General features: G+C 47.1%; 1 long non-coding RNA gene across 1 annotated transcript in view; it reads left to right on the top strand.

The window, feature by feature from the left end:
- The window catches only part of LOC135769105 (uncharacterized), a 3263-nt gene extending 1071 nt beyond the window's left edge, over positions 1-2192 (top strand). The window contains exon 3 of the long non-coding RNA XR_010542371.1: positions 1-2192. This exon is cut by the window's left edge and continues 372 nt beyond it. This is a non-coding gene — a long non-coding RNA (uncharacterized lncRNA).
- The last annotated feature ends 11373 nt before the right edge of the window (positions 2193-13565 follow it).

Genomic DNA, 13565 nt, shown 5'->3' with positions numbered 1-13565 from the left:
TTGAGTCCAGAAAAACATTAAAGTTTTAAAATGTTGAAAATCTACTATTTCTAACCATAAACCGGAAGTATCACCCAAGGGCAAGCATCTGTATGTCCGTATATGTTTTAAAGAACGTTCTGAATCTGATCTCTATCAAAAGTCCTTCACAAAAATGCAATCATCTCAGCTTTTTGCTCGAAATGTGGTGTTTTTTAAGAAACATACCCATATTTGAGAGATGATAAAAGGAGAACAAATGAAGGTAGGATGAAACGTTTTTTTGAAAGCAGAGGGTCTGTTTTTTTCATTTGATATATTGTATGTTTATATATTTAAAGAAGAACATTTTCTGAAAGGCATTAAACTTTAGTGAAAATCATAAAAAAATGCTGGTGTTGGCTGTCAACATTTATAAAAACACTGATGTGGAAAGATTTAATACTCGAAAGTTTATATAAACAGCCATCTGCTTTTCTCCTGTGACATTTAAACCTCATTCACACAGACATTTGGTCCCAGAAAATACCCATAAATTTGAAGACAAGCTTCTGTGTGAACATAAATGTTCAGGGATTGTTCCCGGAAAGAGGACCTAGTAACATGCCGTAAGATACCCATAAAGCCCTCAGTGTGAACAAGTTGCAGAAACAATGCGGTAAGGGGCGTGTCGTAGTCAGGACGCGTGTGTCATGGCAACATGAAGTTATGGTTCAGCTCTTTAAAACTAGAGGTTTACATGCACATTAACAATCACGATGAGAAATGTCTGCAAACTGGACTGAAGGGAGCTTGTCAAATATCCAAAGCTGAGATCATTCACCAGCACACTAGAATGGCATGCCACATGCTTCTTTATAGTCTTATCATAAACAAAAGTGCATGCGAGTGGTTTCTGGAGAGAGAATTGAAGGGATAGGGCGTTTTCACATCTGTAATTCAGTTCATTTGGTCCAGACCAAAAGCAAAAAATTATACATTGTAACTTTTTTAGCAGATTTGGTTCCATTTCACACCACACTGATTGCTCTGATCCGCACCAATTGAAACGAACCAAAATTCTGTCATGTGATAAGATCAACATCACTCATTGGCCACATGTATTTGAACGTATTTCCTAAACGGCTTCACAATTGGTCAGAATCAACGTGTGGTAAATTCCAACGGAACCCCCGGAAGTAAACAAAAAAAGGATAATACAGCAGACACCATGGACAGACGGCTGCGCGCTGTAATTATGTCTCCGTGGTTGTTATACATAGTTTGTATACAGCACTCTAGACAAACTGTTCATTTTCAGATTGAATCGCGGATGCGGCTTGAAAACAACGGTTTAATGCACTACAAACGGCGAAGACAAAAAATTTCTGCGATTTGTCAATGTGCTAATATTGCTAATAGAAACGGTCAACAAACACTTCCTCATCCGATAATGCACTGCGCAGTTGACTACGGCAGCTGGTTTAGTCCAAAATGCGCAGTACTTTTGCAGTTAGGTCGGTTCGATCTCGGATTGTGTTCTCACCACAAACGAACCGCTCTAGAGTTCGTTTGAAAGCGTACCGAGACCACCCCTGCAAGCTGGTCTCCGTCCGCTTGTTTGGTCCGCTTTTGGTGCGCACCAGAGTTCGATTGCTGCATTCTCACCTGCCCAAACGAACTGCACCAACTGAGCAATCGAACTCTGGTACGATTCAATCGGACTAAACAAGGCAGGTGTGAAAACCCCCCATAGTTCACCCTAAAATGAAAATTCTGTCATCAAACTACCAAGTGCAGGACTTTACATCACGTGTCTTTCTGTGAACGCACACACAGATTCCGGCAAATCACTGTCAGTGTGAATGAGCTAAAAATCAAACGATTCCTGACAAATCCCACATGCATTTCCTGTGTATTTTCCTTAATGTCTGTGTGAAAAAGGCTTAAGTCAGTGTTTCTCCTCTTTTATTCTAACTCAACTCATTTTATTGTATTCAGTTTAGTGCGGAGTCTTGAGACCAAACTCCTCAGCAAACCAAATGCTTTTTTAAACATGATTTATTTCATAGTTTGGTTGTTAGATTTCATGAAATGGTGTCTTTTGTGTAAAAGTAGATTTGTTTCACTTGGTGTCACTACAAACATCACAAATTATAAATATTTTTGATAAAAACAAGATGTCTTCATATGTCTACAATTAATCTGTTTTGTTTCCATTAAAAATAAACATATTGTGCAGTAAAATGTGTCTAAATTGTATTAGTGATACATCATATGATGAACAAGATGATTTAATAATTATTAAGATATGATGACAATTTTATATTGTGTGTCTATATACAGTGTGTATTTATCTGCAGAAGGGGTCTTTAAGTGTCTGGCGCAGGAAATACAAAACCTGTAGAGGGCAGTCGTGTTTCATGTAGGCTGTACTGATGACAATATATGTGATAAATCTCATGCTGCACATTAGGGGTGTCACGATTCTCCAAATCCTCGATTCGGTTACATTTTCGATTCTGATGTCACGATTCGATTCAATTCTCGATTTTTAAATGGATTTTTTAGGACAAAAAATTATATGCCTTTATTATTATTATTATTATAGTTTCACAGGGCTTAAAGTGAGAAAAATCCTGAGCCTGAACTTTCTGTGGCTCAACCAGGACTTTTACCAAGCCCATTTTTTCTATTAACCAATTCTATGAGCAACAGCAGTGTCATATTTTCAACGCATTAACCAGGGCCGGCCCTGGGCATAGGCGGAATAGGCAAATGCTAAGGGCGCCGCCGACCCCTTGGGGCGTACGTGCGCCCAAATTATATATTTTTTAAATATATGTATATAAACATTTAACTATAAATATTTAATTTTGCACAAGAAAACGTCTCGGTTACGGATGTAACCCTCGTTCCCTGAAGGAGGGAACGGAGACGTCACGTCGTGACCGACGAATTGGGAACTCGCTTAGAGAGACCAATCTGCTTCGAATACTACTAAAACGCCAATGAACTTGGCATTGAGATATTTGCATAATGCTGGCGCCGCCCCGCCAGGTGCGTATATAAGCAGCAGGTGCAAATAAGGAAATTAGCTTCTTTTTCGCTGAGAAAGCCGGAAAGTGTGACCGGCCGTAACAGCAGGTGGCAGCACCTGTGGCGACGGGACCTGACGTCTCCGTTCCCTCCTTCAGGGAACGAGGGTTACATCCGTAACCGAGACGTTCCCTTTCAGTCGGTCACTACGACGTCACGTCGTGACCGACGAATTGGGAATCCCTATCAAAACGCCACTAGGGGCTGACCTCTTCCAGTGACTGCGTAAAAGCCCTCCGGTTCCACTTAAGGAGGAGGAGGTAGGTTTTAAGGCAGAAGGCCGGGCACTAGATGTTCCTTTAACCCCACAGAAGTGCCAGCGACTGGGAAGCGCCCTACCTGAGCGGGATAGGAACGCTGCGGAAGCCACCACCCGTCTTAAGGGTTAATGGTGGGCGAAAGTCAACCGTAGTTGAGAAATAAAGACAGCCGTGGCTGTGTAAGCAAAGCAGTGCTCTGCTAAGGGAAACGTGGGCTGGTAGGATTAACCCCACGGAAAAATACTCACAAAGGAACCCGGTGGGACACAATGTGGAGCCCGAGCCAGACACGTAGGTTCGCGAGGATACAGCTAGTGAAAGGCTGACAGCCAATGCTCCGCAACAAAGGCTGCCAGGGCAGCGGAGGAAGAACAATTCAAACCATTACGCATTTTTGTTCTGAAGGCCTTCCATACTGACACAGTTATGAAGCATCAGTTGGAGGCTGCAAGCCGACCTGTGAGACTGTTCTCCGTGCTCCCCCTGGTGAGGAAAGAACACGAGAGGATACAGGCTCAATACGAACACTGTAAAATCTAATGAACGTATTAGGTGTCGCCCAACCAGCAGCTCTACAGATGTCTGTTAGCGAGGAACCACGAGCTAGAGCCCAAGATGAGGCAACGCTCCGTGTGGAGTGCGCTCTCAAATTAAAGGGGCAAGGAATACCCTGAAGATTATAAGCCAGGGCGATAGTATCAACTATCCAATGAGACATCCTCTGCTTAGTGACAGCTTTCCCTTTCTGCTGGCCACCATAACAAACAAAGAGCTGGTCTGAGGTCCTGAGGCTTTGCGTGCGATCCACGTAGAGTCGCAGTGCGCGTACGGGGCACAACAAAGCCATGGTTGGGTCTGCGTCCTCCGGAGGCAGCGCTTGCAAGCTCACCACCTGGTCTCTGAAAGGAGTGGTGGGAACTTTGGGCACGTAGCCTGGTCTGGGCCTCAATGTTACGCTTGAGGCAGCAGGACCAAACTGAAGGCACGAGTCGTCAACAGAGAATGCATGTAAATCCCCTACTCTCTTCACTGAGGCCAATGCTAGCAGGGTCAGAGCTTTCATTGATAAAAGCTTCAGACTCACAGACTGCAAAGGCTCGAACGGGGGGGCCTGAAGGGCTTTCAGCACCATGGACAGGTCCCAGGGAGGAATAGAAGGAGGGCGCGAGGGGTTTAGCCTACGAGCGCCTCTTAGAAATCTAACAACCAAATCATGCTGGCCAACTGTTCTGCCGTTAATAAGTGAGTGATGAGCAGAAATAGCAGCGATATCAACTTTAATGGTGGAGGGTGACAGCCTACCGTCTAACCTATGTTGAAGATATAAAAGCACGGTGTTAATAGGGCATTCTCTGGGGTCCTCGCGTTGCGAAGAGCACCAGGTGACGAAAAGGTTCCATTTAAACGCGTAAGCCCGTCTCGTAGACGGAGCTCGTGCCACGTTGATTGTGTTAGATACCGCTTGCGGTAAATCACCTAAACCTTGCGCGCGCTCAACGACCACACATGGAGATCCCACAGGTCGGGGCGCGGGTGCCATAATGTGCCCCCTCCTTGAGAAAGAAGGTCCTTCCTCAGGGGAATCCGCCAGGGAGGGGCTGTCGCGAGGAGCATTAACTCTGGAAACCAATTCTTGCTCGTCCAATATGGGGCGATCAGTAAAAGGCTCTCCTCGTCCTGCCTGACTTTGCACAGTGTCTGTGCGATTAAGCTCACTGGGGGGAATGCGTATTTGCGCATCCCCCGAGGCCAGCTGTGTGCCAATGCGTCCACGCCGAGGCTGCCCTCGGTTAGTGAATATAAATAGGCGACAGTGGGTATCGTCCGGCGACGCAAACAGATCTATCTGCGCACGACCGAACTTCTTCCAAATTAGCTGGACCGTCTGGGGGTGGAGTCGCCATTCGCCGGGGCGCGCAGCTCGAGAAAGCGCGTCCGCCGCTGTATTGAGCGAGCCCGGAATGTGAATGGCACGAAGGGACCTCAGATGCTTCTGACTCCAAAGGAGGAGATGACGAGCGAGATGCGACAGGTGACGGGAGCGCAAACCGCCTTGACGGTTGATATACGCAACGGTCGCAGTGTTGTCGGTGCGTACTAGTACATCCTTCCCTCGCAGCTCCGTAGCGAAGCGTACAAGTCCCAGATATACTGCCCACAACTCTCGGCAATTGATATGCCAGTGCAACTGGGGTGCTGTCCACACCCCTGAAGCCGTAAGCTCGTCGTACGTGGCACCCCAGCCCGTGTCGGACGCATCTGTATGTACAACAGCATGCCGAGCGATCTGTCTCATGGACACACCGGACCTGAGAAACGCGGGGTCCGACCACGGGGGGAATGTTAGGCGACACGCAGGTGTAATGGTTACACGATGGATGCCGGCGCGCCACGCTCTCCTCGGGACTCGATCGTGAAGCCAACGCTGAAGCGGTCTCATATGGAGCAGCCCGAGCGGTGTCACGGCCGCTGCTGCTGCCATATGCCCCAGGAGCTTTTGAAATTGTTTCAGCGGGACCGCATTCTTCCCTCGGAATGAACCGAGGCAAGTCAGAATTGACTGGACGCGCTCTTCTGTCAAACGCGCCGATAAATCGATCGAGTCCAGTTCCATCCCGAGAAAAGAGATCCTCTGCGTGGAGCAGAGTTTGCTCTTTTCCCAGTTGACCCGAAGACCCAAACGGGCGAGATGCCGAAGCGTTAAATCTCTGTGTTCGCAAAGCGTCCGTCGAGAATGCGCTATTATAAGCCAATCGTCGAGGTAAGCCAATATGCGAACGCCGCTCTCTCTGAGGGGTTTTAACGCCGCCTCTACTACTTTCGTGAACACACGGGGAGAGAGGGATAGCCCGAACGGTAAAACTTTGTACTGGTATGCCCGTCCCTCGAATGCAAACCGGAGAAACGGTCTGTGACGAGGGAGAATGGACACATGAAAGTACGCGTCTTTCAGGTCTATAGCCGCAAACCAATCTTGGGGGCGAATTGAATTGAATATTTGCTTCGGTGTTATCATCCTGAAAGACCTCCTCTGCAGAGATTTGTTCAGAACGCGCAAATCCAAGATCGGTCGTAACCCCCCGCCCTTTTTGGGTACTATAAAATACGGGCTGTAGAAGCCCGATCTCATCTCGGTTGGAGGGACCGGCTCGATCGCGTCCTTCGCCAGCAGGACTTCGACCTCTGCACGCAGTACATGTGCATCGGACGCTTTCACCGTGGTGAAACGAATGCCCGAGAATTTGGGAGTGTGCCGGTTGAATTGTATTTCGTAACCGAGGCGGACAGTGCGTAAAACCCAACGAGACGGGCTGGGAAGCTGAAGCCAAGCCCCCAGGGACCGTACGAGGGGAATTAACGGCACTACCGGGGTACCCGCGGGGGGGCGGCGGAGCGGGACAGGTGGTACTGCCGGTACGTCTGCTGGGACAGCATAAGTATCTACAGTATGTGTGTGTGTGACACTGACCTGAGCCCGCTGAGGGTGACGGTCGTCTGGTCTCCTCAGCGGAGAGCACAGACTCCGAAGAGGGTGCTGGTGGTCCCGTCTCCTCAGCGGAGAGCTGGAACTCCTCAGAACACCCGCTGGCGATAGAGGAGAGGGAGGAAGAGCATGTGAATGCCCGCTCACATCTCTCTCGATCCTCTGAAGACCTGGAGAAGGAATAGGAATGCACTCTTTTTGTGGTTTTGTGGGTGCCGGCTGAGAAGCCGGCGGAACAAAAACAAAACGAAACCAAGGATTCTCCATCCGGCCCTCTACCGGTGGAGGGAGCGGTGCCGTCACCGTCTCCCGAAGAGTGATCCCATCCGATTCCAGGTCGCCCGTCTCAGGGCCGCTTCGATTTCCGTTTACCACGGGAAGCGGGTGGGGCGGGCGGGGCGGTCTGCCGACGGCTGTTCCCCCTCCGTGGCCTGGAAGATGTTCTAGTGGGGGGGGTGGAGGCAGCCGCCGCAGGGCGCCCTCGGCGAGGAGCAGACGGGCCCGCCGGCGCTGGAGGGCGAGATGCAGGTCGCTTGCGCCGGGGCATGATCTGAGCGATCGCCTCTGTCTGCTTCTGGGCGGCGGAGAACTGCTGGGCAAAAGACTCCACCGACTCACCGAAGAGGCCAGCCTGCGACACTGGAGCGTCCAAGAACTTGTTCTTCTCCGCATCCGACATGTCAGCCAGACATAGCCATAAGTGGCGTTCCTGGACCACCATCGTGGACATGGCACGACCAATCGCCTGCGCTGTCACCTTCGTAGCGCGAAGAGCCAGGTCAGTGGCAGCCCGGAGCTCCGAAAGGACAGGCGAGTCGTGTCCTCCCTCGTGCAGATCCCTCAAGGCTTTGGCTTGGTGAACCTGCAGCAACGCCATTGCGTGCAGGGCTGAGGCCGCCTCTCCACATGCCTGGTGGGCAGCGCCCGTTAAACCGGAGGACTGTCTGCAGGCACGAGAGGGGAGGGTTGGGCGGTCCTTCCAAGAGGGAGCGTGTGCCGGACACAGCTGCATCGCGACAGCACGCTCCACGGGAGGGATCCCCGTATAACCCTTAGCGGCTCCGCTGGTGAGGGAGGTGAGGGGGGAGGGCTGAAACGGCCGTAATCTCATGGAAAACGGCGACTTCCAGGTTCTAGTCAGCTCCTCGTGCACCTCGGGGAAGAAAGGCACCGGTGGAGAGGGTTGTGAAACCCGGGCAGCTCCAAAGAACCAATCATCCAGGCGGGACGGTTCGGGCTGAGGGGGGGGAACCCACTCTAACCCTACGGTCTCCGCCGCTCGAGCGAGCACGGCCACCATCTCTGGATCGAACTCCGGCGTCCCAACCCGACCAGAGGGAGGAAGGGCGTCGGGGTCCACGTCAGGGGGAGGAGGCCCACCCTCGGATGCTGCGGCGTCGGTGGACCCGGAGGGCGGCACGATGGATTCTAGAGACATCGTAGAACACGACGCTGAAGTCTCCATCGGCACATCAACCGGCTGTGGATGAGGAGGCTGAGAGCCTGAGGACGAATCCCCCGCTCGGCTCAGCACAGTGATGCGCAGGTCGTCTTTAGAGAGCTTCACAGCCGCACCGTGGCGGCGTTCAGCACTCGCATGACGAGGGTTGCGTTTTTCCCGGAGGAAAGACAACCGTCTGCGCAAATCCACAAGGGACATGTTCTCGCAGTGAGAACACTTACCCCCAGCGAACGCTGCCTCTGCGTGCTCGATGCCCAAACACGAAAGACAACGCTCGTGACCGTCCTTCGGACCCATGTATTTGCCGCACCCAAGATCGCACGGACGAAAAGCCATCCTGAAAAGGACGCTGATGTCCGGATATACGAGAGAGTGGCTGCCTTTAACAAGGCACAAAGCTCTCTCGTATCACTCTTTTAGGGAAATTCACTCAGATGCTCAGTTGATGATGCGCACAGGGAAAGGCAACGCACACACTAAACTCAAAACAACAAACAGGTGTAGAGTCGTGGAATTAAGCGAAGCGTCCGCTGTGGTACTGCTAGTCCAACCAACTTCAGCAATCGAATCCCACCAGAGTAGAGTAGCTTCTCAGTAGCAGATACTGCCGGCTTTCGAAGCGATAAAAAGCTAATTTCCTTATTTGCACCTGCTGCTTATATACGCACCTGGCGGGGCGGTGCCAGCATTATGCAAATATCTCAATGCCAAGTTCATTGGCGTTTTAGTAGTATTCGAAGCAGATTGGTCTCTCTAAGCGAGTTCCCAATTCGTCGGTCACGACGTGACGTCGTAGTGACCGACTGAAAGGGAACAGCAGTTATTAATGAATTATTAGTAGCATAGTATCTAGGAAGATCATGCTGTTAAATAGCTCTGTGGCTATACTGCACTGAAGCGGCAGTTTAAAATATAAACCCAGAATTCAATTCAATTCAATTCAATTTTATTTATATAGCGCTTTTCACAAAAGTCAATTGTTTCAAAGCAGCTTTACATAAATAGAGGCAGTGAAATGCACAGAAAAGGACAGATAGCACAACAAAATACATGATAGCATGAGCAGTTAAATTTGCTGCGGCTATGACTCAATATTATAAGTGCACGTATTACTAAAGCAACGTAAAGAAGAGGAAGCTAGGTAAAGCCCAAAAAGGCTGCCTCCCCGGGGTGAAAAACCCCCTAGGAGAAAAAAAAAACCCCGGGGCTTTTATCCGAGGAAAAATAAGTCCTAGGAGGGAAAAACCCTTGGGAGAACGGATAAGGAGTTTTAGCGGAGATTAAGCGGGTTCTGCCGGTGATCGTTGGTCAGGCATCAGCTGGGCATGACGTTGAAGGACGGCCAGTAGATCAGAGGTGTGCCGACTTTCACATCTACCGGGACTGGGTCTGTTTGTCTCGTTGTCCTCGGGTCGAGGACGAGACAGGGAGAGAAAAACAAAATCGTATTAGAGTAGGGGCCGTTCATATGTATTGAAGTGTCACACAGTGATGTAGTTTAACTCAGCTTAGTTCCAGACAGACTAACTATTGCGGCATAATTATATTATCCACAGTTGAGGATTTAGCAAATTGGGGGCCCAATGCGAGGGTATATATGGTAAATAAGGGTCACCTTCCGATCTTTAAGAGAAAATGAAACCTGACGACCCGTTTGACTAAGGCCTAAAGCCCCACTGTCGTCGTTAATGCAGGTTCAGTGGCAAACGGGTCTATATTGTATACCATTTACAGGACCAGGAGAAAACGCCAAAAACATCGCAACCCGACCATACGTGTTAACCCGTTTGACTAAGGCCGGAAGCCCCACTGTCGTCGTTAATGCAGGTTCAGTGGCAAACGGGTCTGTATGGCATACTATTCATAAGACTTACGATAGCGCCAAAATCGCAACCCGACCATACGTGCCAACCCGTTTGACTAAGGCTGGAGGCCCCACTGTCGTCGTTAATGCAGGTTCAGTGGCAAACGGGTATGTATGGCATACTATTCACAAGACACACGAAAGCGCGAAAAACGCAGCCCGACCATACATACCAACCCGTTTGACTAAGGCTGGAGGCCCCACTGTCGTCGTTAATGCAGGTTCAGTGGCAAACGGGTATGTATGGCATACTATTCACAAGACACACGAAAGCACCAAAATCGCAACCCAACCATATGTGCCAAACCGTTTGACTAAGGCCGGAAGCCCCACTGTCGTCGTTAATGCAGGTTCAGTGGCAAACGGTGGCAAACTATTTAATGCAATTCATTCTAAGTGTTCATGCAGAAAAGGTTTTTATTTATTTATTTGGTTTGTCTGTGTTATGACCGTGAGTGCTTTGTTCCGTGAAAATAACTATTGCGAGTTAAGAACCTTTACTAGACAAATTATGCGAATGCTTTGTTGAAGAGAAAAGTTTTAAGTCTAGATTTAAAATGATCGACTGTGTCTGATTCTCGGAAATCGGTTGGTAAATCATTCCAGAGCTTAGGGGCTAAGTAGGAAAAGGATCTTCCACTTTTAGACACTTTTGATAGTCTAGGGATAATCAATAGGCCAGAATTTTGCGACCGTAGTGTGCGTGATGGATTGTATTCTGATAGTTTCATTTTCATTTTTTCATTTATTTATTTTTTTCAAGCAAATAGTATAACAGTGGAATAATACTGAATAATAATAATAACTAGCACTTATGCTTGAAATGGAGTGGGGAGAAGTAAAACTTATTGAACCCCACCCCAGCCTATTAAAGAATTTATACAAACCGAACAAAATACTTCCGTCATCAATTATAACAATGAAAAAAAGAGAGAAAAAGAAAGAAAAAACAAACATAAAATAAATAATGGTAATAATAATACCTCATTAAGAAACATTATTCTAGTAGTATATGTGCACAACCATACATACAGACATACTATACATGTTCATAATATTCAAAAATTACCGCAAGTAACATTGATTTATCAAATACCAACAATGGTAGACAAAATACACACAAGGGTACATAACAATGACGGACAGCTACCAACAATGGTAGACGGAATACCACAAGGGTAAAAAGAAACAATGAATAACTACCAACAATGGTAGACGGAATACCACAAGGGTACATAGAAATAATGAATAACTACCAACAATGGTAGATGGAATACCACAAGGGTACATAACGGTGACGAACAGCTACCAAAAACAGAGGAATACCACAAGTTTGATGCACATGATAGATAACAACACTCCAGTAATTGATACAATCAAACCTCGGTATCCTCGTAATGGGACCAGACATTTTGTTTATAAAGACGTTTGAAATGGTGAATGCTTTGACATTGCTTTAGTTCAAGCCCCAAATTATTCCACAAAGTAACCCCACATACAGACATAGAAAAACTCCTCCTGGTGGAACCCACCATTGGGACCACAAAGTTCCCAGATCCTCTCAAACTGTAAAACTGCTCTTTATAAGAAAACATATTTTGAATGTTCACAGGTAGTAATTTGTGATACACTTTAAACATAAACAGGGCATTATATAAACGTACAAGATCCTGCATTTTTAATAAGTTTGACTTGAGAAAGAGAGGATTGGTGTGCTCAAAGTAGGCGGCCTTGTGTATAATTCGTACAGCCCTTTTCTGTAACAGAAAAAGTGGCTGTATTACTTTTTTGTAATTATTGCCCCATACCTCTACACAGTATGTTAGATATGGCTGTATTAAAGAACAGTACAAGGTATGAAGTGCATTATGATTAAGGATATGTTTAACTCTACTAATTATAGCAAGGCTTTTTGAGACTTTGGTTGTTATATGTCTGATGTGGGCATTCCAACTTAACTTATAGTCTATCGTTACACCTAAAAATTTAATTTCCTGCACGTTTTCAATTTGAACCCCATTTATCTCAATCAGTTTCTGTGAATCAGCTTGAATCTTTCCAAAGAACATCACTTTAGATTTATCTAAGTTCAATGATAATTTGTTACCTTCCATCCATTTTTTAAATTTATTTAATTCTTTATTTACAACGCTGATAAGTCGTTCCAAATTGTCATCACTGTAGAAAATGTTTGTATCATCAGCGAACAGTACACATTTAACCAAATAAGAGACATTGAAAATATCATTAATATACAAATTGAATAACTTGGGGCCCAGTACTGACCCCTGGGGGACACCACAAGCAATGTCAAGACATTCAGAAGATAACTCACCCATTTGAACATACTGTACTCTGTCGCTCAAATAACTTTTAACCCATTTCCCTGCCACCCCCCGTATTCCATATCGTTCTAATTTCTTTAGTAGTATATCATGGTTGATGGTATCAAATGCTTTTTTGAGATCAATAAAAATTCCTATTGCATGTTTTTTATTTGATAATGCCTGCGATATTTCTTCAGTGGCATCAATTATTGCCATTGAAGTGGATCTATTGGGTCTGAACCCATATTGTCCTTCATTAAGTAACTTATGCTTATGTATGAAGTTGTCTAACCGTTTGTCAAAAAATTTTTCAAGAATTTTTGAAAATTGAGGAAGGAGTGAAATGGGTCTATAATTTGTGAAGTGATTCCTATTTCCATTTTTGAACAATGGTATTACTTTAGCAATTTTCATTTTTCTTGGCACACAGCCGTTTTTAAGCGACAGGTTACAAATATGTGTTAAAGGCTTTATGATACTTTTAATTGTCTTCTTTATTAGTACCATATGTCATGAATTCGGTCTCATTGGCCGCTTTGTCTTTGTTTCACCATGTGTTGTGTTGTGTTTATGTTTTGACAGCTCCACACGTGCGCGCCTTCCACCTGGTGACCTCATTATCTCTGACTCTTCTCACCGGCGTCCCACACCTGATCCATATTTATTGCCCATCCGGTTTGATTTAAATTCCCCTCGTTTCCTCTGTTCCTTGCAAGTTCGTCTTTGTATGTTCGTGCCCGCTAGCCTGGCTAGTTCTAGTCCTGTCGTGTCGAGTAACTGTGTGTAGTTTTGTTTGGATTATTTACCGTGCTCTCTGCTGCCTTATCCCTTCAGTTTCCTCGCCCCACTGTCAGTCTCTCCCGAGTGGTGTGTTCCCCGCCAAGCCTCCACTTACACTCTGTCTGCGGATTCTCTGAGCGCCGACTACATCTAGCGCTGTCCAGCTGCAGTGCGCTCTGCGCATAATCCTGCTTAAGACTCGGACGCCAGCTGTGCGCTGTCCAGCACTTCTCTCTGCTGAAGACTCAGTCCGCCTCTCTCTCTCTCTCCTGCTGTGCCCCGCCTGGAACTCTCTCTGCCCTGTGACGGGTTGTTTCGAGTGTGGACGGAG

Source organism: Paramisgurnus dabryanus, chromosome 3 (assembly GCF_030506205.2).
Source record: "Paramisgurnus dabryanus chromosome 3, PD_genome_1.1, whole genome shotgun sequence".
Classification (NCBI taxonomy): domain Eukaryota; kingdom Metazoa; phylum Chordata; class Actinopteri; order Cypriniformes; family Cobitidae; genus Paramisgurnus; species Paramisgurnus dabryanus.
Note: the sequence above shows the minus strand (reverse complement) of the source record. Positions and strands in the feature narration are given on the sequence as shown.